Source organism: Monodelphis domestica, chromosome 1 (genome assembly GCF_027887165.1).
Source record: "Monodelphis domestica isolate mMonDom1 chromosome 1, mMonDom1.pri, whole genome shotgun sequence".
Classification (NCBI taxonomy): domain Eukaryota; kingdom Metazoa; phylum Chordata; class Mammalia; order Didelphimorphia; family Didelphidae; genus Monodelphis; species Monodelphis domestica.
Window position 1 is genome coordinate 438957552 of NC_077227.1, and position 25063 is coordinate 438982614.

At 42.1% G+C, this 25063-nt stretch overlaps 1 long non-coding RNA gene across 1 annotated transcript in view; it reads right to left on the bottom strand.

The window, feature by feature from the left end:
* Window positions 1-25063, bottom strand: part of LOC103100410 (uncharacterized) — a 61393-nt gene that overhangs the window by 22418 nt on the left and 13912 nt on the right. Inside the window, exon 3 of the long non-coding RNA XR_008915292.1 lies at window positions 1-25063. This exon is cut by the window's right edge and continues 6258 nt beyond it. This is a non-coding gene — a long non-coding RNA (uncharacterized LOC103100410).

A 25063-nucleotide genomic window follows, 5' to 3' on the forward strand; every position in this document is an offset into this window, starting at 1 on the left:
CTTGTTAGACAAGGTTCCTTATTTTTTGACTGTTGGGAGAGTGAATTTCCTTTCTTACAGGGCTTCAATCAGCATCTTCCACAGCTCATCTAAGAACCATGAAGATGCATCCTGAGTTTTGATGGAATGGAAGCCTCATGTAACAAAGGAGTGGAAACAAACCGGTGGCCCTACAGAAGGAGAATTGGTGAGAAACCTGAGCTTTTAAACTGAGGAGTAAGGGTTGGAGGCTAAAAGGAAATGTAAATGGAAGCCTCGCTGTCAATGAATGGAGTCTAACAAGCTGTATAGAGAGAGTAATGGAAATATTGCCCCCACTCCTGGGCTGCAAAGTGGGAGACTTCGGTGCATATGTGGTGTCATCCCTGTTAGACAGGGTTGCTTATTTGTTGACTGTTGGGGGAGTGAATTTCCTTTGCTACAGGGCTTCAATCAGCATCTTCCCCAGCTCATCTAAGAACCATGAAGATGCATCCTGAGTTTTGATGGAATAGAAGCCTCATGTAACAAAGGAGTGGAAACAAACCGGTGGCCCTACGGGAGGAGAATGGTTGACTAACCAAATCTTTTAACCTGAGGATTTATGTTTGGAAGACAGAAAAAGAATTGAAAGAAGCCTCGCTGTCAATGAATGGAGAGTCTAATAAGTAGTATAAAAAGCAAATGAGAAATATTTCCCCCACCCCTGGGCTGCTGGTGGGAGACTTCAGGTGAAATGTGGTGTCATCCTTGGGAGACAAGGTTCCTTATATTTTGACTGTTGGGAGAGTGAATTAACTTTGCTGTAGGGTTTCAATCAGCATCTTCCCCAACTCATCTAAGAACCATGAAGAAGCATCCTGAGTTTTGATGGAATGAAAGTCTCATGTGACAAAAGAGTTGAAACAAACCAGTGGCCCTACAGACGGACAATTGTTGACAAACTTGAGGTTTTAAACAGAGGAATAAGGTTTGGAGGCTAAAAGAAAATGTAAAAGGAAGCCTCGCTGTCAATGAAAGGAGAGTCTAACAAGTTGTATAGAGTGATTATTAGAAATATTGCCCCCATCTCAGGGCTGCAAGGTGGGAGACTTCAGGTGAAATGTGCTGTCATCCCTGTTAGACAGGGTTCCTTATTTGTTGACTGTTGGGAGAGTGAAATTCTTTTGCTACAGGGCTTCAACCAGAATCTCTCACAGTCCCTTGAAGAGCTCTGTGGAAACATCCTGATTTATGGTGGAATGGAAGCCTCATGTGACAAAGGAGTGGAAACAAACCGGTGGCCCTACGGGAGGAGAATGGTTGACTAACCAGATCTTTTAACCTGAGGATTTATGTTTGGAAGACAGAAAAAGAATTGAAAGAAGCCTCGCTGTCAATGAATGGAGAGTCTAATAAGTAGTATAAAAAGCAAATGAGAAATATTTCCACCACCCCTGGGCTGCTGGTGGGAGACTTCAGGTGAAATGTGGTGTCATCCTTGGGAGACAAGGTTCCTTATATTTTGACTGTTGGGAGAGTGAATTAACTTTGCTGTAGGGTTTCAATCAGCATCTTCCCCAGCTCATCTAAGAACCATGAAGAAGCATCCTGAGTTTTGATGGAATGAAAGTCTCATGTGACAAAAGAGTTGAAACAAACCAGTGGCCCTACAGACGGACAATTGTTGACAAACTTGAGGTTTTAAACAGAGGAATAAGGTTTGGAGGCTAAAAGAAAATGTAAAAGGAAGCCTCGCTGTCAATGAAAGGAGAGTCTAACAAGTTGTATAGAGTGATTATTAGAAATATTGCCCCCATCTCAGGGCTGCAAGGTGGGAGACTTCAGGTGAAATGTGGTGTCATCCCTGTTAGACAGGGTTCCTTATTTGTTGACTGTTGGGAGAGTGAAATTCTTTTGCTACAGGGCTTCAACCAGAATCTCTCACAGTCCCTTGAAGAGCTCTGTGGAAACATCCTGATTTATGGTGGAATGGAAGCCTCATGTGACAAAGGAGTGGAAACAAACTGGTGGCCCTACGGGAGGAGAATGGTTGACAAACCTGATTTTTAACCTGAGGATTTATGTTTGGAAAACAGAAGATAGAAGTAAAAGAATTCTCACTGTTAATGAACGGAGAGTCTAATAAGTAGTATAAAAAGCAAATGAGAAATATTGCCCCCACCCCTGGGCTGCCAGGTGGGAGACTTCAGGTGACATATGGTGTCATCCTTGTTAGACAAGGTTCCTGATTTGTTGACTGTTGGGAGAGTGAATTTCCTTTCTTACAGGGCTTCAATCAGCATCTTCCACAGCTTATCTAAGAACCATGAAGATGCATCCTGAGTTTTGATGGAATGGAAGCCTCATGTAACAAAGGAGTGGAAACAATCCGGTGGCCCTACGGGAGGAGAATGGTTGACTAACCAGATCTTTTAACCTGAGGATTTATGTTTGGAAGACAGAAAAAGAATTGAAAGAAGCCTCGCTGTCAATGAATGGAGAGTCTAACAAGCTGTATAGAGAGAGTAATGGAAATATTGCCCCCACCCCTGGGCTGCAAAGTGGGAGACTTTGGTGCATATGTGGTGTCATCCCTGTTAGACAGGGTTCCTTATTTGTTGACTGTTGGGAGAGTGAATTTCCTTTGCTACAGGACTTCAATCAGCATCTTCCCCAGCTCATCTAAGAACCATGAAGATGCATCCTGAGTTTTGATGGAATAGAAGCCTCATGTAACAAAGGAGTGGAAACAAACCGGTGGCCCTACGGGAGGAGAATGTTTGACTAACCAGATCTTTTAACCTGAGGATTTATGTTTGGAAGGCAGAAAAAGAATTGAAAGAAGCCTCGCTGTCAATGAATGGAGAGTCTAATAAGTAGTATAAAAAGCAAATGAGAAATATTGCCCCCACCCCTGGGCTGCCAGGTGGGAGACTTCAGGTGAAATGTGGTGTCATCCTTGTTAGACAAGGTTCCTTATTTTTTGACTGTTGGGAGAGTGAATTTCCTTTCTTACAGGGCTTCAATCAGCATCTTCCACAGCTCATCTAAGAACCATGAAGATGCATCCTGAGTTTTGATGGAATAGAAGCCTCATGTAACAAAGGAGTGGAAACAAACCAGTGGCCCTACGGGAGGAGAATGGTTGACTAACCAGATCTTTTAACCTGAGGATTTATGTTTGGAAGACAGAAGAAAGAATTAAAAGAAGTCTCATTGTCAATGAATGGAGAGTCAAATAAGTAGTATAAAAAGAAAATGAGAAATATTGCCCCCAACCCTAGGCTGCCAGGTGGGAGAATTCAGAAGAAATGTGGTGTCATCCTTGGGAGACAAGGTTCCTTATATTTTGACTGTTGGGAGAGTGAATTAACTTTGCTGTAGGGTTTCAATCAGCATCTTCCCCAGCTCATCTAAGAACCATGAAGAAGCATCCTGAGTTTTGATGGAATGAAAGTCTCAGGTGACAAAAGAGTTGAAACAAACCAGTGGCCCTACAGATGGACAATTGTTGACAAACTTGAGGTTTTAAACAGAGGAATAAGGTTTGGAGGCTAAAAGAAAATGTAAAAGGAAGCCTCGCTGTCAATGAAAGGAGAGTCTAACAAGTTGTATAGAGTGATTATTAGAAATATTGCCCCCATCTCAGGGCTGCAAGGTGGAAGACTTCAGGTGAAATGTGGTGTCATCCCTGTTAGACAGGGTTCCTTATTTGTTGACTGTTGGGAGAGTGAAATTCTTTTGCTACAGGGCTTCAAGCAGAATCTCCCACAGTCCCTTGAAGAGCTCTGTGGAAACATCCTGATTTATGGTGGAATGGAGGCCTCATGTGACAAAGGAGTGGAAACAAACCGGTGGCCCTACAGGAGGAGAATGGTTGACAAACCTGATCTTTTAACCTGAGGATTTATGTTTGGAAAACAGGAGATAGAAGTAAAAGAATTCTCACTGTTAATGAACGGAGAGTCTAATAAGTAGTATAAAAAGCAAATGAGAAATATTGCCCCCACCCCTGGGCTGCCAGGTGGTAGACTTCAGGTGAAATGTGGTGTCATCCTTGTTAGACAAGGTTCCTGATTTGTTGACTGTTGGGAGAGTGAATTTCCTTTCTTACAGGGCTTCAATCAGCATCTTCCACAGCTCATCTAAGAACCATGAAGATGCATCCTGAGTTTTGATGGAATGGAAGCCTCATGTAACAAAGGAGTGGAAACAAACCGGTGGCCCTACAGAAGGAGAATTGGTGAGAAACCTGAGCTTTTAAACTGAGGAGTAAGGGTTGGAGGCTAAAAGGAAATGTAAATGGAAGCCTCGCTGTCAATGAATGGAGTCTAACAAGCTGTATAGAGAGAGTAATGGAAATATTGCCCCCACTCCTGGGCTGCAAAGTGGGAGACTTCGGTGCATATGTGGTGTCATCCCTGTTAGACAGGGTTCCTTATTTGTTGACTGTTGGGGGAGTGAATTTCCTTTGCTACAGGGCTTCAATCAGCATCTTCCCCAGCTCATCTAAGAACCATGAAGATGCATCCTGAGTTTTGATGGAATAGAAGCCTCATGTAACAAAGGAGTGGAAACAAACCGGTGGCCCTACGGGAGGAGAATGGTTGACTAACCAAATCTTTTAACCTGAGGATTTATGTTTGGAAGACAGAAAAAGAATTGAAAGAAGCCTCGCTGTCAATGAATGGAGAGTCTAATAAGTAGTATAAAAAGCAAATGAGAAATATTTCCCCCACCCCTGGGCTGCTGGTGGGAGACTTCAGGTGAAATGTGGTGTCATCCTTGGGAGACAAGGTTCCTTATATTTTGACTGTTGGGAGAGTGAATTAACTTTGCTGTAGGGTTTCAATCAGCATCTTCCCCAACTCATCTAAGAACCATGAAGAAGCATCCTGAGTTTTGATGGAATGAAAGTCTCATGTGACAAAAGAGTTGAAACAAACCAGTGGCCCTACAGACGGACAATTGTTGACAAACTTGAGGTTTTAAACAGAGGAATAAGGTTTGGAGGCTAAAAGAAAATGTAAAAGGAAGCCTCGCTGTCAATGAAAGGAGAGTCTAACAAGTTGTATAGAGTGATTATTAGAAATATTGCCCCCATCTCAGGGCTGCAAGGTGGGAGACTTCAGGTGAAATGTGCTGTCATCCCTGTTAGACAGGGTTCCTTATTTGTTGACTGTTGGGAGAGTGAAATTCTTTTGCTACAGGGCTTCAACCAGAATCTCTCACAGTCCCTTGAAGAGCTCTGTGGAAACATCCTGATTTATGGTGGAATGGAAGCCTCATGTGACAAAGGAGTGGAAACAAACCGGTGGCCCTACGGGAGGAGAATGGTTGACTAACCAGATCTTTTAACCTGAGGATTTATGTTTGGAAGACAGAAAAAGAATTGAAAGAAGCCTCGCTGTCAATGAATGGAGAGTCTAATAAGTAGTATAAAAAGCAAATGAGAAATATTTCCCCCACCCCTGGGCTGCTGGTGGGAGACTTCAGGTGAAATGTGGTGTCATCCTTGGGAGACAAGGTTCCTTATATTTTGACTGTTGGGAGAGTGAATTAACTTTGCTGTAGGGTTTCAATCAGCATCTTCCCCAGCTCATCTAAGAACCATGAAGAAGCATCCTGAGTTTTGATGGAATGAAAGTCTCATGTGACAAAAGAGTTGAAACAAACCAGTGGCCCTACAGACGGACAATTGTTGACAAACTTGAGGTTTTAAACAGAGGAATAAGGTTTGGAGGCTAAAAGAAAATGTAAAAGGAAGCCTCGCTGTCAATGAAAGGAGAGTCTAACAAGTTGTATAGAGTGATTATTAGAAATATTGCCCCCATCTCAGGGCTGCAAGGTGGGAGACTTCAGGTGAAATGTGGTGTCATCCCTGTTAGACAGGGTTCCTTATTTGTTGACTGTTGGGAGAGTGAAATTCTTTTGCTACAGGGCTTCAACCAGAATCTCTCACAGTCCCTTGAAGAGCTCTGTGGAAACATCCTGATTTATGGTGGAATGGAAGCCTCATGTGACAAAGGAGTGGAAACAATCCGGTGGCCCTATGGGAGGAGAATGGTTGACTAACCAGATCTTTTAACCTGAGGATTTATGTTTGGAAGACAGAAAAAGAATTGAAAGAAGCCTCGCTGTCAATGAATGGAGAGTCTAACAAGCTGTATAGAGAGAGTAATGGAAATATTGCCCCCACCCCTGGGCTGCAAAGTGGGAGACTTTGGTGCATATGTGGTGTCATCCCTGTTAGACAGGGTTCCTTATTTGTTGACTGTTGGGAGAGTGAATTTCCTTTGCTACAGGACTTCAATCAGCATCTTCCCCAGCTCATCTAAGAACCATGAAGATGCATCCTGAGTTTTGATGGAATAGAAGCCTCATGTAACAAAGGAGTGGAAACAAACCGGTGGCCCTACGGGAGGAGAATGTTTGACTAACCAGATCTTTTAACCTGAGGATTTATGTTTGGAAGGCAGAAAAAGAATTGAAAGAAGCCTCGCTGTCAATGAATGGAGAGTCTAATAAGTAGTATAAAAAGCAAATGAGAAATATTGCCCCCACCCCTGGGCTGCCAGGTGGGAGACTTCAGGTGAAATGTGGTGTCATCCTTGTTAGACAAGGTTCCTTATTTTTTGACTGTTGGGAGAGTGAATTTCCTTTCTTACAGGGCTTCAATCAGCATCTTCCACAGCTCATCTAAGAACCATGAAGATGCATCCTGAGTTTTGATGGAATAGAAGCCTCATGTAACAAAGGAGTGGAAACAAACCGGTGGCCCTACGGGAGGAGAATGGTTGACTAACCAGATCTTTTAACCTGAGGATTTATGTTTGGAAGACAGAAGAAAGAATTAAAAGAATTCTCTCTGTCAATGAATGGAGAGTCAAATAAGTAGTATAAGAAGAAAATGAGAAATATTGCCCCCAACCCTAGGCTGCCAGGTGGGAGAATTCAGAAGAAATGTGGTGTCATCCTTGGGAGACAAGGTTCCTTATATTTTGACTGTTGGGAGAGTGAATTAACTTTGCTGTAGGGTTTCAATCAGCATCTTCCCCAGCTCATCTAAGAACCATGAAGAAGCATCCTGAGTTTTGATGGAATGAAAGTCTCATTTGACAAAAGAGTTGAAACAAACCAGTGGCCCTACAGATGGACAATTGTTGACAAACTTGAGGTTTTAAACAGAGGAATAAGGTTTGGAGGCTAAAAGAAAATGTAAAAGGAAGCCTCGCTGTCAATGAAAGGAGAGTCTAACAAGTTGTATAGAGTGATTATTAGAAATATTGCCCCCATCTCAGGGCTGCAAGGTGGGAGACTTCAGGTGAAATGTGGTGTCATCCCTGTTAGACAGGGTTCCTTATTTGTTGACTGTTGGGAGAGTGAAATTCTTTTGCTACAGGGCTTCAACCAGAATCTCCCACAGTCCCTTGAAGAGCTCTGTGGAAACATCCTGATTTATGGTGGAATGGAAGCCTCATGTGACAAAGGAGTGGAAACAAACCGGTGGCCCTACGGGAGGAGAATGGTTGACAAACCTGATCTTTTAACCTCAGGATTTATGTTTGGAAAACAGGAGATAGAAGTAAAAGAATTCTCACTGTTATTGAATTGAGAGTCTAATAAATAGTATAAAAAGGAAATGAGAAATATTGCCCCCACCCCTGGGCTGCCAGGTGGGAGACTTCAGGTAATATGTGGTGTCATCCCTGTTAGACAAGGTTCCTTATTTTTTAACTGTTGGGAGAGTAAATTTCCTTTCTTACAGGGCTTCAATCAGCATCTTCCACAGCTCATCTAAGAACCATGAAGGTGCATTCTGAGTTTCGATGGAATGGAAGCCTCATGTAACAACGGAGTGGAAACAAACCGGTGGCCCTACAGGAGGAGAATGGTTGACAAACCTGATCTTTTAACCTGAGGATTTATGTTTGGAAAACAGGGGATAGAAGTAAAAGAATTCTCTCTCTTAATGAATAGAGAGTCTAATAAGTTGCATAAAAAGCAAATGAGAAATATTGCCCCCACCCCTGGGCTGCTAGGTGGGAGACTTCGGGTGATATGTGGTGTCACCTTGTTAGACAAGGTTCCTGATTTGTTGACTGTTGGGAGAGTGAATTTCCTTTCTTACAGGGCTTCAATCAGCATCTTCCACAGCTCATCTAAGAACCATGAAGATGCATCCTGAGTTTTGATGGAATGGAAGCCACATGTAACAAAGGAGTGGAAATAAACCGGTGGCCCTACAGAAGGAGAATTGGTGAGAAACTTGAGCTTTTAAACTGAGGAATAAGGGTTGGAGGCTAAAAGAAAATGTAAATGGAAGCCTCGCTGTCAATGAATGGAGAGTCTAACAAGCTGTATAGAGAGAGTAATGGAAATATTGCCCCCAACCCTGGGCTGCAAAGTGGGAGACTTCGGTGCATATGTGGTGTCATCCCTGTTAGACAGGGTTCCTTATTTGTTGACTGTTGGGAGAGTGAATTTCCTTTCTTACAGGACTTCAATCAGCATCTTCCCCAGCTCATCTAAGAACCATGAAGATGCATCCTGAGTTTTGATGGAATAGAAGCCTCATGTAAGAAAGGAGTGGAAACAAACCGGTGGCCCTACGGGAGGAGAATGGTTGACTAACCAGATCTTTTAACCTGAGGATTTATGTTTGGAAGGCAGAAAAAGAATTGAAAGAAGCCTCGCTGTCAATGAATGGAGAGTCTAATAAGTAGTATAAAAAGCAAATGAGAAATATTGCCCCCACCCCTGGGCTGCCAGGTGGGAGACTTCAGGTGAAATGTGGTGTCATCCTTGTTAGACAAGGTTCCTTATTTTTTGACTGTTGGGAGAGTGAATTTCCTTTCTTACAGGGCTTCAATCAGCATCTTCCACAGCTCATGTAAGAACCATGAAGATGCATCCTGAGTTTTGATGGAATAGAAGCCTCATGTAACAAAGGAGTGGAAACAAACCGGTGGCCCTACGGGAGGAGAATGGTTGACTAACCAGATCTTTTAACCTGAGGATTTATGTTTGGAAGACAGAAGAAAGAATTAAAAGAAGTCTTATTGTCAATGAATGGAGAGTCAAATAAGTAGTATAAAAAGAAAATGAGAAATATTGCCCCCAACCCTAGGCTGCCAGGTGGGTGAATTCAGAAGAAATGTGGTGTCATCCTTGTGAGATAAAGTTTCTTATATTTTGACTGTTGGGAGAGTGAATTAACTTTGCTGTAGGGTTTCAATCAGCATCTTCCCCAGCTCATCTAAGAACCATGAAGAAGCATCCTGAGTTTTGATGGAATGAAAGTCTCATGTGACAAAAGAGTTGAAACAAACCAGTGGCCCTACAAATGGACAATTGTTGACAAACTTGAGGTTTTAAACAGAGGAATAAGGTTTGGAGGCTAAAAGAAAATGTAAAAGGAAGCCTCGCTGTCAATGAAAGGAGAGTCTAACAAGTTGTATAGAGTGATTATTAGAAATATTGCCCCCATCTCAGGGCTGCAAGGTGGGAGACTTCAGGTGAAATGTGGTGTCATCCCTGTTAGACAGGGTTCCTTATTTGTTGACTGTTGGGAGAGTGAAATTCTTTTGCTACAGGGCTTCAACCAGAATCTCTCACAGTCCCTTGAAGAGCTCTGTGGAAACATCCTGATTTATGGTGGAATGGAAGCCTCATGTGACAAAGGAGTGGAAACAAACTGGTGGCCCTACGGGAGGAGAATTGGTGAGAAACCTGAGCTTTTAAACTGAGGAATAAGGGTTGGAGGCTAAAAGAAAATGTAAATGGAAGCCTCGCTGTCAATGAATGGAGAGTCTAACAAGCTGTATAGAGAGAGTAATGGAAATATTGCCCCCACCCCTGGGCTGCAAAGTGGGAGACTTCGGTGCATATGTGGTGTCATCCCTGTTAGACAGGGTTCCTTATTTGTTGACTGTTGGGGGAGTGAATTTCCTTTGCTACAGGGCTTCAATCAGCATCTTCCCCAGCTCATCTAAGAACCATGAAGATGCATCCTGAGTTTTGATGGAATGGAAGCCTCATGTAACAAAGGAGTGGAAACAAACCGGTGGCCCTACAGGAGGAGAATGGTTGACAAACCTGATCTTTTAACCTGAGGATTTATGTTTGGAAAACAGGAGATAGAAGTAATAGAATTCTCTCTGTTAATGTATGGAGAGTCTAATAAGTTGTATAAAAAGCAAATGAGAAATATTGCCCCCATCCCTGGGCTGCCAGGTCGGAGACTTCAGGTGATATGTGGTGTCACCTTGTTAGACAAGGTTCCTGATTTGTTGACTGTTGGGAGAGTGAATTTCCTTTCTTACAGGGCTTCAATCAGCATCTTCCACAGCTCATCTAAGAACCATAAAGATGCATCCTGAGTTTTGATGGAATGGAAGCCTCATGTAACAAAGGAGTGGAAATAAATGGGTGGCCCTACAGAAGGAGAATTGGTGAGAAACCTGAGCTTTTAAACTGAGGAATAAGGGTTGGAGGCTAAAAGAAAATGTAAATGGAAGCTTCGCTGTCAATGAATGGAGAGTCTAACAAGCTGTATAGAGAGAGTAATGGAAATATTGCCCCCACCCCTGGGCTGCAAAGTGGGAGACTTTGGTGCATATGTGGTGTCATCCCTGTTAGACAGGGTTCCTTATTTGTTGACTGTTGGGAGAGTGAATTTCCTTTGCTACAGGGCTTCAATCAGCATCTTCCCCAGCTCATCTAAGAACCATGAAGATGCATCCTGAGTTTTGATGGAATAGAAGCCTCATGTAAGAAAGGAGTGGAAACAAACCGGTGGCCCTACGGGAGGAGAATGGTTGACTAACCAGATCTTTTAACCTGAGGATTTATGTTTGGAAGGCAGAAAAAGAATTGAAAGAAGCCTCGCTGTCAATGAATGGAGAGTCTAATAAGTAGTATAAAAAGCAAATGAGAAATATTGCCCCCACCCCTGGGCTGCCAGGTGGGAGACTTCAGGTGAAATGTGGTGTCATCCTTGTTAGACAAGGTTCCTTATTTTTTGACTGTTGGGAGAGTGAATTTCCTTTCTTACAGGGCTTCAATCAGCATCTTCCACAGCTCATCTAAGAACCATGAAGATGCATCCTGAGTTTTGATGGAATAGAAGCCTCATGTAACAAAGGAGTGGAAACAAACCGGTGGCCCTACGGGAGGAGAATGGTTGACTAACCAGATCTTTTAACCTGAGGATTTATGTTTGGAAGACAGAAGAAAGAATTAAAAGAAGTCTCATTGTCAATGAATGGAGAGTCAAATAAGTAGTATAAAAAGAAAATGAGAAATATTGCCCCCAACCCTAGGCTGCCAGGTGGGAGAATTCAGAAGAAATGTGGTGTCATCCTTGGGAGACAAGGTTCCTTATATTTTGACTGTTGGGAGAGTGAATTAACTTTGCTGTAGGGTTTCAATCAGCATCTTCCCCAGCTCATCTAAGAACCATGAAGAAGCATCCTGAGTTTTGATGGAATGAAAGTCTCATGTGACAAAAGAGTTGAAACAAACCAGTGGCCCTACAGATGGACAATTGTTGACAAACTTGAGGTTTTAAACAGAGGAATAAGGTTTGGAGGCTAAAAGAAAATGTAAAAGGAAGCCTCGCTGTCAATGAAAGGAGAGTCTAACAAGTTGTATAGAGTGATTATTAGAAATATTGCCCCCATCTCAGGGCTGCAAGGTGGGAGACTTCAGGTGAAATGTGGTGTCATCCCTGTTAGACAGGGTTCCTTATTTGTTGACTGTTGGGAGAGTGAAATTCTTTTGCTACAGGGCTTCAACCAGAATCTCCCACAGTCCCTTGAAGAGCTCTGTGGAAACATCCTGATTTATGGTGGAATGGAAGCCTCATGTGACAAAGGAGTGGAAACAAACCGGTGGCCCTACAGGAGGAGAATGGTTGACAAACCTGATTTTTAACCTGAGGATTTATGTTTGGAAAACAGGAGATAGAAGTAAAAGAATTCTCACTGTTAATGAATGGAGAGTCTAATAAGTAGTATAAAAAGGAAATGAGAAATATTGCCCCCACCCCTGGGCTGCCAGGTGGGAGACTTCAGGTGAAATGTGGTGTCATCCTTGTTAGACAAGGTTCCTTATTTTTTGACTGTTGGGAGAGTGAATTTCCTTTCTTACAGGGCTTCAATCAGCATCTTCCACAGCTCATCTAAGAACCATGAAGGTGCATTCTGAGTTTCGATGGAATGGAAGCCTCATGTAACAACGGAGTGGAAACAAACCGGTGGCCCTACAGGAGGAGAATGGTTGACAAACCTGATCTTTTAACCTGAGGATTTATGTTTGGAAAACAGGAGATAGAAGTAAAAGAATTCTCTCTCTTAATGAATAGAGAGTCTAATAAGTTGCATAAAAAGCAAATGAGAAATATTGCCCCCACCCCTGGGCTGCTAGGTGGGAGACTTCAGGTGATATGTGGTGTCACCTTGTTAGACAAGGTTCCTGATTTGTTGACTGTTGGGAGAGTGAATTTCCTTTCTTACAGGGCTTCAATCAGCATCTTCCACAGCTCATCTAAGAACCATGAAGATGCATCCTGAGTTTTGATGGAATGGAAGCCTCATGTAACAAAGGAGTGGAAATAAACCGGTGGCCCTACAGAAGGAGAATTGGTGAGAAACCTGAGCTTTTAAACTGAGGAATAAGGGTTGGAGGCTAAAAGAAAATGTAAATGGAAGCCTCGCTGTCAATGAATGGAGAGTCTAACAAGCTGTATAGAGAGAGTAATGGAAATATTGCCCCCAACCCTGGGCTGCAAAGTGGGAGACTTCGGTGCATATGTGGTGTCATCCCTGTTAGACAGGGTTCCTTATTTGTTGACTGTTGGGAGAGTGAATTTCCTTTGCTACAGGACTTCAATCAGCATCTTCCCCAGCTCATCTAAGAACCATGAAGATGCATCCTGAGTTTTGATGGAATAGAAGCCTCATGTAACAAAGGAGTGGAAACAAACCGGTGGCCCTACGGGAGGAGAATGGTTGACTAACCAGATCTTTTAACCTGAGGATTTATGTTTGGAAGACAGAAGAAAGAATTAAAAGAATTCTCTCTGTCAATGAATGGAGAGTCAAATAAATAGTATAAAAAGAAAATGAGAAATATTGCCCCCAACCCTAGGCTGCCAGGTGGGAGAATTCAGAAGAAATGTGGTGTCATCCTTGGGAGACAAGGTTCCTTATATTTTGACTGTTGGGAGAGTGAATTAACTTTGCTGTAGGGTTTCAATCAGCATCTTCCCCAGCTCATCTAAGAACCATGAAGAAGCATCCTGAGTTTTGATGGAATGAAAGTCTCATTTGACAAAAGAGTTGAAACAAACCAGTGGCCCTACAGATGGACAATTGTTGACAAACTTGAGGTTTTAAACAGAGGAATAAGGTTTGGAGGCTAAAAGAAAATGTAAAAGGAAGCCTCGCTGTCAATGAAAGGAGAGTCTAACAAGTTGTATAGAGTGATTATTAGAAATATTGCCCCCATCTCAGGGCTGCAAGGTGGGAGACTTCAGGTGAAATGTGGTGTCATCCCTGTTAGACAGGGTTCCTTATTTGTTGACTGTTGGGAGAGTGAAATTCTTTTGCTACAGGGCTTCAACCAGAATCTCCCACAGTCCCTTGAAGAGCTCTGTGGAAACATCCTGATTTATGGTGGAATGGAAGCCTCATGTGACAAAGGAGTGGAAACAAACTGGTGGCCCTACGGGAGGAGAATGGTTGACAAACCTGATCTTTTAACCTCAGGATTTATGTTTGGAAAAGAGGAGATAGAAGTAAAAGAATTCTCACTGTTATTGAATTGAGAGTCTAATAAGTAGTATAAAAAGGAAATGAGAAATATTGCCCCCAACCCTGGGCTGCCAGGTGGGAGACTTCAGGTAATATGTGGTGTCATCCCTGTTAGACAAGGTTCCTTATTTTTTGACTGTTGGGAGAGTAAATTTCCTTTCTTACAGGGCTTCAATCAGCATCTTCCACAGCTCATCTAAGAACCATGAAGGTGCATTCTGAGTTTCGATGGAATGGAAGCCTCATGTAACAACGGAGTGGAAACAAACCGGTGGCCCTACAGGAGGAGAATGGTTGACAAACCTGATCTTTTAACCTGAGGATTTATGTTTGGAAAACAGGAGATAGAAGTAAAAGAATTCTCTCTCTTAATGAATAGAGAGTCTAATAAGTTGCATAAAAAGCAAATGAGAAATATTGCCCCCACCCCTGGGCTGCTAGGTTGGAGACTTCAGGTGATATGTGGTGTCACCTTGTTAGACAAGGTTCCTGATTTGTTGACTGTTGGGAGAGTGAATTTCCTTTCTTACAGGGCTTCAATCAGCATCTTCCACAGCTCATCTAAGAACCATGAAGATGCATCCTGAGTTTTGATGGAATGGAAGCCACATGTAACAAAGGAGTGGAAATAAACCGGTGGCCCTACAGAAGGAGAATTGGTGAGAAACTTGAGCTTTTAAACTGAGGAATAAGGGTTGGAGGCTAAAAGAAAATGTAAATGGAAGCCTCGCTGTCAATGAATGGAGAGTCTAACAAGCTGTATAGAGAGAGTAATGGAAATATTGCCCCCAACCCTGGGCTGCAAAGTGGGAGACTTCGGTGCATATGTGGTGTCATCCCTGTTAGACAGGGTTCCTTATTTGTTGACTGTTGGGAGAGTGAATTTCCTTTCTTACAGGACTTCAATCAGCATCTTCCCCAGCTCATCTAAGAACCATGAAGATGCATCCTGAGTTTTGATGGAATAGAAGCCTCATGTAAGAAAGGAGTGGAAACAAACCGGTGGCCCTACGGGAGGAGAATGGTTGACTAACCAGATCTTTTAACCTGAGGATTTATGTTTGGAAGGCAGAAAAAGAATTGAAAGAAGCCTTGCTGTCAATGAATGGAGAGTCTAATAAGTAGTATAAAAAGCAAATGAGAAATATTGCCCCCACCCCGGGGCTGCCAGGTGGGAGACTTCAGGTGAAATGTGGTGTCATCCTTGTTAGACAAGGTTCCTTATTTTTTGACTGTTGGGAGAGTGAATTTCCTTTCTTACAGGGCTTCAATCAGCATCTTCCACAGCTCATCTAAGAACCATGAAGATGCATCCTGAGTTTTGATGGAATAGAAGCCTCATGTAACAAAGGAGTGGAAACAAACCGGTGGCCCTACGGGAGGAGAATGGTTGACTAACCAGATCTTTTAACCTGAGGATTTATGTTTGGAAGACAGAAGAAAGAATTAAAAGAAGTCTCATTGTCAATGAATGGAGAGTCAAATAAGTAGTATAAAAAGAAAATGAGAAATATTGCCCCCAACCCTAGGCTGCCAGGTGGGAGAATTCAGAAGAAATGTGGTGTCATCCTTGTGAGATAAAGTTTCTTATATTTTGACTGTTGGGAGAGTGAATTAACTTTGCTGTAGGGTTTCAATCAGCATCTTCCCCAGCTCATCTAAGAACCATGAAGAAGCATCCTGAGTTTTGATGGAATGAAAGTCTCATGTGACAAAAGAGTTGAAACAAACCAGTGGCCCTACAGATGGACAATTGTTGACAAACTTGAGGTTTTAAACAGAGGAATAAGGTTTGGAGGCTAAAAGAAAATGTAAAAGGAAGCCTCGCTGTCAATGAAAGGAGAGTCTAACAAGTTGTATAGAGTGATTATTAGAAATATTGCCCCCATCTCAGGGCTGCAAGGTGGGAGACTTCAGGTGAAATGTGGTGTCATCCCTGTTAGACAGGGTTCCTTATTTGTTGACTGTTGGGAGAGTGAAATTCTTTTGCTACAGGGCTTCAACCAGAATCTCCCACAGTCCCTTGAAGAGCTCTGTGGAAACATCCTGATTTATGGTGGAATGGAAGCCTCATGTGACAAAGGAGTGGAAACAAACCGGTGGCCCTACGGGAGGAGAATGGTTGACAAACCTGATTTTTAACCTGAGGATTTATGTTTGGAAAACAGGAGATAGAAGTAAAAGAATTCTCACTGTTAATGAATGGAGAGTCTAATAAGTAGTATAAAAAGCAAATGAGAAATATTGCCCCCACCCCTGGGCTGCCAGGTGGGAGACTTCAGGTGAAATGTGGTGTCATCCTTGTTAGACAAGGTTCCTTATTTTTTGACTGTTGGGAGAGTGAATTTCCTTTCTTACAGGGCTTCAATCAGCATCTTCCACAGCTCATCTAAGAACCATGAAGGTGCATTCTGAGTTTCGATGGAATGGAAGCCTCATGTAACAACGGAGTGGAAACAAACCGGTGGCCCTACAGGAGGAGAATGGTTGACAAACCTGATCTTTAACCTGAGGATTTATGTTTGGAAAACAGGAGATAGAAGTAAAAGAATTCTCTCTGTTAATGAATAGAGAGTCTAATAAGTTGCATAAAAAGCAAATGAGAAATATTGCCCCCACCCCTGGGCTGCTAGGTGGGAGACTTCAGGTGATATGTGGTGTCACCTTGTTAGACAAGGTTCCTAATTTGTTGACTGTTGGGAGAGTGAATTTCCTTTCTTACAGGGCTTCAATCAGCATCTTCCACAGCTCATCTAAGAACCATGAAGATGCATCCTGAGTTTTGATGGAATGGAAGCCTCATGTAACAAAGGAGTGGAAATAAACCGGTGGCCCTACAGAAGGAGAATTGGTGAGAAACCTGAGCTTTTAAACTGAGGAATAAGGGTTGGAGGCTAAAAGAAAATGTAAATGGAAGCCTCGCTGTCAATGAATGGAGAGTCTAACAAGCTGTATAGAGAGAGTAATGGAAATATTGCCCCCACCCTTGGGCTGCAAAGTGGGAGACTTCGGTGCATATGTGGTGTCATCCCTGTTAGACAGGGTTCCTTATTTGTTGACTGTTGGGAGAGTGAATTTCCTTTGCTACAGGACTTCAATCAGCATCTTCCCCAGCTCATCTAAGAACCATGAAGATGCATCCTGAGTTTTGATGGAATAGAAGCCTCATGTAACAAAGGAGTGGAAACAAACCGGTGGCCCTACGGGAGGAGAATGGTTGACTAACCAGATCTTTTAACCTGAGGATTTATGTTTGGAAGACAGAAAAAGAATTGAAAGAAGCCTCGCTGTCAATGAATGGAGAGTCTAATAAGTAGTATAAAAAGCAAATGAGAAATATTGCCCCCACCCCTGGGCTGCCAGGTGGGAGACTTCAGGTGAAATGTGGTGTCATCCTTGTTAGACAAGGTTCCTTATTTTTTGACTGTTGGGAGAGTGAATTTCCTTTCTTACAGGGCTTCAATCAGCATCTTCCACAGCTCATCTAAGAACCATGAAGATGCATCCTGAGTTTTGATGGAGTAGAAGCCTCATGTAACAAAGGAGTGGAAACAAACCGGTGGCCCTACGGGAGGAGAATGGTTGACTAACCAGATCTTTTAACCTGAGGATTTATGTTTGGAAGACAGAAGAAAGAATTAAAAGAAGTCTCATTGTCAATGAATGGAGAGTCAAATAAGTAGTATAAAAAGAAAATGAGAAATATTGCCCCCAACCCTAGGCTGCCAGGTGGGAGAATTCAGAAGAAATGTGGTGTCATCCTTGGGAGACAAGGTTCCTTATATTTTGACTGTTGGGAGAGTGAATTAACTTTGCTGTAGGGTTTCAATCAGCATCTTCCCCAGCTCATCTAAGAACCATGAAGAAGCATCCTGAGTTTTGATGGAATGAAAGTCTCATGTGACAAAAGAGTTGAAACAAACCAGTGGCCCTACAGATGGACAATTGTTGACAAACTTGAGGTTTTAAACAGAGGAATAAGGTTTGGAGGCTAAAAGAAAATGTAAAAGGAAGCCTCGCTGTCAATGAAAGGAGAGTCTAACATGTTGTATAGAGTGATTATTAGAAATATTGCCCCCATCTCAGGGCTGCAAGGTGGGAGACTTCAGGTGAAATGTGGTGTCATCCCTGTTAGACAGGGTTCCTTATTTGTTGACTGTTGGGAGAGTGAAATTCTTTTGCTACAGGGCTTCAAGCAGAATCTCCCACAGTCCCTTGAAGAGCTCTGTGGAAACATCCTGATTTATGGTGGAATGGAAGCCTCATGTGACAAAGGAGTGGAAACAAACCGGTGGCCCTACGGGAGGGGAATGGTTGACAAACCTGATCTTTTAACCTGAGGATTTATGTTTGGAAAACAGGAGATAGAAGTAAAAGAATTCTCACTGTTAATGAATGGAGAGTCTAATAAGTAGTATAAAAAGCAAATGAGAAATATTGCCCCCACCCCTGGGCTGCCAGGTGGGAGACTTCAGGTGAAATGTGGTGTCATCCTTGTTAGACAAGGTTCCTTATTTTTTGACTGTTGGGCGAGTGAATTTCCTTTCTTACAGGGCTTCAATCAGCATCTTCCACAGCTCATCTAAGAACCATGAAGGTGCATTCTGAGTTTCGATGGAATGGAAGCCTCATGTAACAACGGAGTGGAAACAAACCGGTGGCCCTACAGGAGGAGAATGGTTGACAAACCTGATCTTTTAACCTGAGGATTTATGTTTGGAAAACAGGAGATAGAAGTAAAAGAATTCTCTCTGTTAATGAATAGAGAGTCTAATAAGTTGCAAAAAAGCAAATGAGAAATATTGCCCCCACCCCTGGGCTGCTAGGTGGGAGACTTCAGGTGAAATATGGTGTCATCCTTGGGAGACAAGGTTCCATATTTTTTGACTGTTGGGAGAGTGAATTTCCTGTCTTACAGGGCTTCAATCAGCATCTTCCACAGCTCATCTAAGAACCATGAAGATGCATCCTGAGTTTTGATGGAATGGAAGCCTCATGTAACAAAGGAGTGGAAACAAACCGGTGGCCCTACAGAAGGAGAATTGGTGAGAAACCTGAGCTTTTAAACTGAGGAATAAGGGTTGGAGTCTAAAAGAAAATGTAAATGGAAGCCTCGCTGTCAATGAATGGAGAGTGTAACAAGCTGTATAGAGAGAGTAATGGAAATCTTGCCCTCGTCTTAGGGCTGCAAGTTCGGAGACTTTGGGTGAAATGTTGTGTCATCCTTGTTAGACAAGATTACTCATTTTTTGACTGTTGGGAGAGTGAATTTCCTTGGTACAGGGCATCAATCTGCATCTTCCTCAGCTCATCTATGAACCATGAAGATGCATCCTGAGCTTTGATGGAATGAATGTCTCATGTGACAAAGTAGTAGAAATAAACCGGTGGCCCTACAGATGGACAATTGTTGAGAGACCTGAGCTTTTAAACTGAGGAAAAAGGTTGGAGGTTAAAGAAATTTTTAACATAAGCCTCACTATCAATTAATGGAGAATTTTACAAGGTGTATAGGGAGATTATTAGAAATATTGCCCCCATCTCAGGGCTGCAAGGTGGGAGACTTCACTTGAAATGTGGTGTCATCCCTGTTAGACAGGGTTCCTTATTTGTTGACTGTTGGAACAGTGAAATTCCTTTGCTAGAATGCTTCCACATTACATGTAAGAGAGATGTGGAAACATTCTGTATTGAGGTGGAATGGAAGTCTCATGTGACAAGGAGTGGAAACAAACTGGTGGCCCATTTGGAAGAGAATTATCGACAAACCTGAGCTTTTCACCTGAGGTTTTAGGGTTTGAATCCAGAAGAAAGAATTAAAAGAAGTCTCACTGTCAATGAATGGAGAGTCTATTAAATTGTATAAAAAGAAAATGAGAAATATTGCCCTTACCCTGGGGCTGCAAGTTGGGAGACTTCAGGTGAAATGTGGTCATCCTTTTTAGACAAAGTTCCTCATTTGTTGACTGTTGGGAGAGTGAATTTCCTTTGCTACAGGGCTTCAATCAACATCTTCCACAGCTCATCTAAGAACCATGAAGGGGCATCCTGAGTTTTGATGGAATGAAAGTCTCATGTGACAAAGGAGTGTAAACTAATCTGTGGCCCTAGAGAAGGAGAATTGTTGACAAACCTGATCTTTTTATATGAGTGTTAACGTTTGGAGGCTAGAAGAAAATTTTAACGGAAGTCTCACTGGCCATGAATGGAGAGTCTTACATTTTGTATAGAGAGATTATTAGAAATATTGCCCCCTTCTCAGGGCTGGAAGTTTGGAGACTTCAGGTGAAATATGGTCTCATCCCTGTTACACAGGGTTCCTTATTTGTTGACAATTGGGAATGTGAAATTCTTTTTCTACAGGGCTTCAACCAGAATCTCCCACAGTCCATGAAGAGCTGTGTGTAAGCATTCTGTGTTATGGTGGAATGGATGCCTCATGTGACAAAGGAGTGGAACCAAACCAGTGGCCCTACGGGAGGAGAATGGTTGACAAACCTGATCTTGCTATCTGAGGATTTATCTTTGGAAGACTGAAGAACGAATTAAAAGAAGTCTCGCTGTCAATTAATGGAGTGCCTAATAAGTTGTATAGAATGAACATTAGAAATATTGCCCCCACCTCTGGGCTGCAAGGTGGCTGACTTTCAATGAAATATGGTGTTCTCCCTATTAGACAGTGTTCCTTATATGTTTACTATTGGGAGAGTGAAATTCCTTTGCTCTAGGGTTTCCATCGAAGGTCCCACCATCCATGAAAGAAGTGTGTGGAAGCACCAAGTTATGGTGGAATGGAAGTCTTATGTGACAAATGAGTGGAAAGTACAGGTGGATCTAGGGGAAGAGAATGGTTGACAACCATATCTTTTCACCTGAGGATTTATCTTTGGAAGACAAAAGAATGAATTAAAGAAGTCTTGCTTTCAATGAATGGACCGTTTATGTTGTAAAGAAAGAATATTAGGAATATTGCCCACACCTCTGGGCTACTAGGTGGGAGATTTCGGGTGTAATATGGTGTAATCCCTGTTAGATAAGTTTCCATATTTGTTGTGTGTTGGGAGAGTGAAATTCCTTTGCTATATGTATTCAATCAGAATCTTCCAAATTCCATGAAAGAACTGTGTGGAAGCATCCTGAGGTATGATAGAATGGAAGCTTCACGTGACAAGGGTTTGGAAATACTCCGGTGACCCTATGGCAGGAGAATTACTGAAATACCTAAGATATTCAATTGAGGATTTCGTGTTGGAGGCCAGAGGAAATCATTAAAGGAAGCTTTTCTGTCAATGAGTGTGTAAATCAATAAGTTGTAGATAAAGAATATCAGAAATAGTGCCCCTATACCTGGGCTACAATTTAGGAAATTTTGAGTTCAGGGTTTGTTAATCCTGCCTGGCCAGATTCCCTATTTAATGATTGTTTATAGGGTGAATTTCCTTTGCTATAGGGCTTGAAGTTGCATCTTCTTGTCATGGAACAATCATGTTCATGTCTCTTGGTTAATGGTGAAATCGAAGCTTCATGTGACAAAGGAGTGAATAGAAACTGGTCCCCCTAGGGGCCTGGAATAGCTGAGAAACCTGTGTCATTGAATGATGGTGAATGTTTTGATGGTACAGGAATGAAATGAAGAATTCTTTGTTGTTAATGAATTCAGCAACTGTTGAAGTTTCCTGTAATGATATCAGCAATGTTTCCTGAATCCCTGCACTTTCATTTGTGAAACAATGTGTCAGAATGTCAAAGCAAACCAGTTGTCCTACCCAGGATAAACTTTTGGAAAACCACTGGGTTTTTTCTGATTATTAAGTGTTGGTGGCAGAGCAAAGCAAAAGAGAAAGCCTCAATATCAATTAATTAAGAGGCTAGCAACATTGGTATTATGGAAATCAGAAATGTTGCCCCCATATTTTGATGCAAGGTGGACATCTAATGGTGCAATATGGGTTCTCACCTTTCAGACCGGATTACCTTTTTTCTTGCTCTTAGGGGAATGAATTTCCTTTTCCCAAGGTCTTGTTTAAGGAGCAACTGACATGTGGGTCGACACTTAAGTGGATGTCTCTTGGATTCCATCAGAATTGAAGAACTGTGTCTCAAAGAAGAGGAATTAAACTGATTCTCCTATGGGTAGAGAATAATTGAGTAACCTTTGCAATTTGCATGATGTTTTGGTGTGGGAAGCTAAACAAGAGTGAAATGCTGCTAAGGCCATTGTCATTGAATTTAGATTGTAGTAAGTCTGACAAAAAGGATATTAGAAATGATGATCCAAACTTTACTGACAGTCGTGGGTTGGAGGTCAAAGAAGAGAGAAAGGAAGCCTCTGTATCAGTGAATTCAAATCCAACAAGGATAGAAGAATAAAAGTTATAAAGAATGTCCCCACCCCTTAGTTGCTACTTCAGGGACTATGGGTGCAATGTGATGCCTACTCTGTCAGACAGGATCCCTTTTGATTGACTACTGGGAAAGTGAATTTCCTTTGCTAGAGTGCTTGGTCATGGAGCATTCAACCTGGCAGAACACATTCATGTAGACTGCTCCTAGGTTAGGTTAAAATGGAAACCATATGTCACAAAGTAAGCGAAACAGACTGGTGGTCCTATGTTTGAACAATGCCTGAAAACTTCATTTTCCCACCACTGATCTTCCTTGAAAAATGAAAGAAGTCTGTTTTAATTGAGACCTATTTCCTCATTTGTTTTCCTTTTTTTAAATTTCAATTGTGGTTTTAATGTGTTTTCTTTTTTCTGCTTTTGAGTATTGGTCAAATTTCACTGGTCTAGAATCCAATAATACCTTTATACTTTGTGATGGGGCACTGTGTAGTACTCTTGGTAGTCACTTTCAAGCTGAGTCATGATTCAATATTTGGTCTTTGTTATAGGAGTAATCCAAGAAGTAAATTTTTGTAAGTAGAGTCCTAATTTCATTCTACTTGATCCTATAGTAAAGATAGCCCTGAGTTGCAAAGCCTGGGAAAGAAATGTTGACTTTCTTTAAGTGGGAAATGAGAGACCAACCCTTGACCCATTCATTGATGGAAAACATGCAACTTACAAATTGAGTGAGAAGACCTGCCCTCTGACTATATATCCCAACCCTGCTTGGTCTCAGGGAGCATGTTGGTAGTGGTGTTTCCACACCTCTGTGCTTATGGGTTGGCAACTATGTATGCAATGTGGTGCCCCTGCTAGTAGAGAGAGGCACCTTTAATCTACCTTCAATTTTCTTTGCTAAGTGGCCAAGGCAAGGAGCAAGAGAGAGGGTACAATGCCATGATCATTGTGCATTCATCCTGATAGAATCCAAGGTCTCCCTTAAAAAGTACTTGTATAAGAAAATGAGATTTTTTTCTGGCATTTAAAATGTTTAACAAACCATGGTCTGTGCAATGTACTGAGTCTCTATGTTATTGAGTATTTTGCATTTCATTTATTCATGTTTGATCTGTGGATCTGTTTTTCCTCTTTTGTGTGTGTTTGTGTATCTTTTTGTGCATGTAAGTATATTATGGAGGAAGAAACAGGGAAAATGAAATTGATGTTTTTGGACTTAAATTGTGTGAAACATAAGGATAGAAGAATGGTTAGAAAGAAACATGCCACAACCATAGGGTTTTGTGGTGGGGGACTCTAGGTATAATGTAGTGCCTACTCTGTCAGACAGGGCTTCCTTTTGGTTGACTGTTGGGCAACTGAATTTTATTTTTTACTACAGGACTAGATTAAGGATCATCTCAAATGAAGTCAGACACCCATGTGTCTGACTTCTTGATGACTCCTTGATCATGGTGGAATGGAAGCACCGTGTAACAAAGAAGTGGAAATGAATTGGTTGATCTATGGATGGAGAATGGCTGAGAGACTTTTGTTTCTTCACTGAGAATTATGTGATGGGGGCAAAAGAGCAGGAGTATGGGTCTGCATGAGTCATTAGAGTGATCAGTAGTGTAGAGAGATTACCAGCTAGTATATCTGCTGCCTATGTCTGGTGAGAAAGATAAGCAACTCTAAATGCAATAGGACTCCTATTTTAGCAGGTGGGGTTAATTTTAGGTGGATTGTGGTTCCACTGAGTTTTCTTTTCTCTAAGATTTGGGCAGGAGGCACAGGGTCTGAACCCACTGCTCTTTTGCATTTGTTCTCAGTAGAATGGATACCTTGAATACCAAATAACTGTTTAGAAACCAGGGCACTGCCCCTGGAGAATGGATGACTAACCTAGAAACATACACTGCTGAAATCCTGACCACTGAAGAACGGAGACAGGAGTGCTGTCTTCTGAGTGGATATCATGACTCTCCTTGGGCTCAGAGAGCATTTGATGTTGTTGGGCTTACTCTGTGCTCAGAAGTGGGGCACTCTGGGTGAAATATGGTACCTCCCCTGGTAGACAGGGTCACCATGTAGCTGAGTCATGATTCAATGTATGGTCTTTGCTGCAGGACCAATGCAAGGAGGAACTTACATGGAGGTGGAGTTCTATTTTCATTCTACCCAGATCCTGCTGTAAACATAGCCCTCAGTAGCAAAGATTGGGAAAGAAATGGGGACCTCTTTCAAATGGCAAATGGCAGATCAACCCTTGACTGTCCACTCATGAAAGCCATGAAACTGAGAATTGGAGTGAGTGGACCTATACTTTGCTGGATATCATGATCCTGCTTGGTCTCAGAGAGCAGGTTATCAGGTGGGTTTCCACATCTCTGTTTTTAGAGGTGAGCAACCATAGGTGCAGTGCTGTGCCTCCCCTGGTAGACAGAGGACTCTTTGAGCTGCCTCTAGTTTTCTTTGCTAGGTAGCCAAGGCAAGGAGCAAGGCAAATGGGGGTATAAAGCCATGCTCATTCCATCTTTATCCTGGCAGAATGGAAGACCTCCCTGGCAAAAAAAAATGGTGTTTTTATGAAACTGGAATGTCTGATAAACTATGGTCTGTGTACTGGACTGATGGGTATATAGCTATGTGGCTGTGCATTTTGCAGTTCATTTTTATGTGCATGCCTGCCTGTGTGTGTGTGTGTGTGTGTGTGTGTGTGTGTGTGTTATAGAAGAAGGAAACAGAAAAGACAAAAGTGTTGTTTTTGGACTTAAAATAAATGAACAGAAAGGATAGAAGAATGGTAAGAAAGAACCATGTCACCACTAGATGACTTTGAGGTGGGCGAGTTACGTATGTATTATGATGGGTACCCTATCAGATAGGGTTTCCTTTTGGCTGATTGTTGGGAAAGTGAATTTTCTTCACTACAGAGCTAGGTCAAGGAATACATAGGGA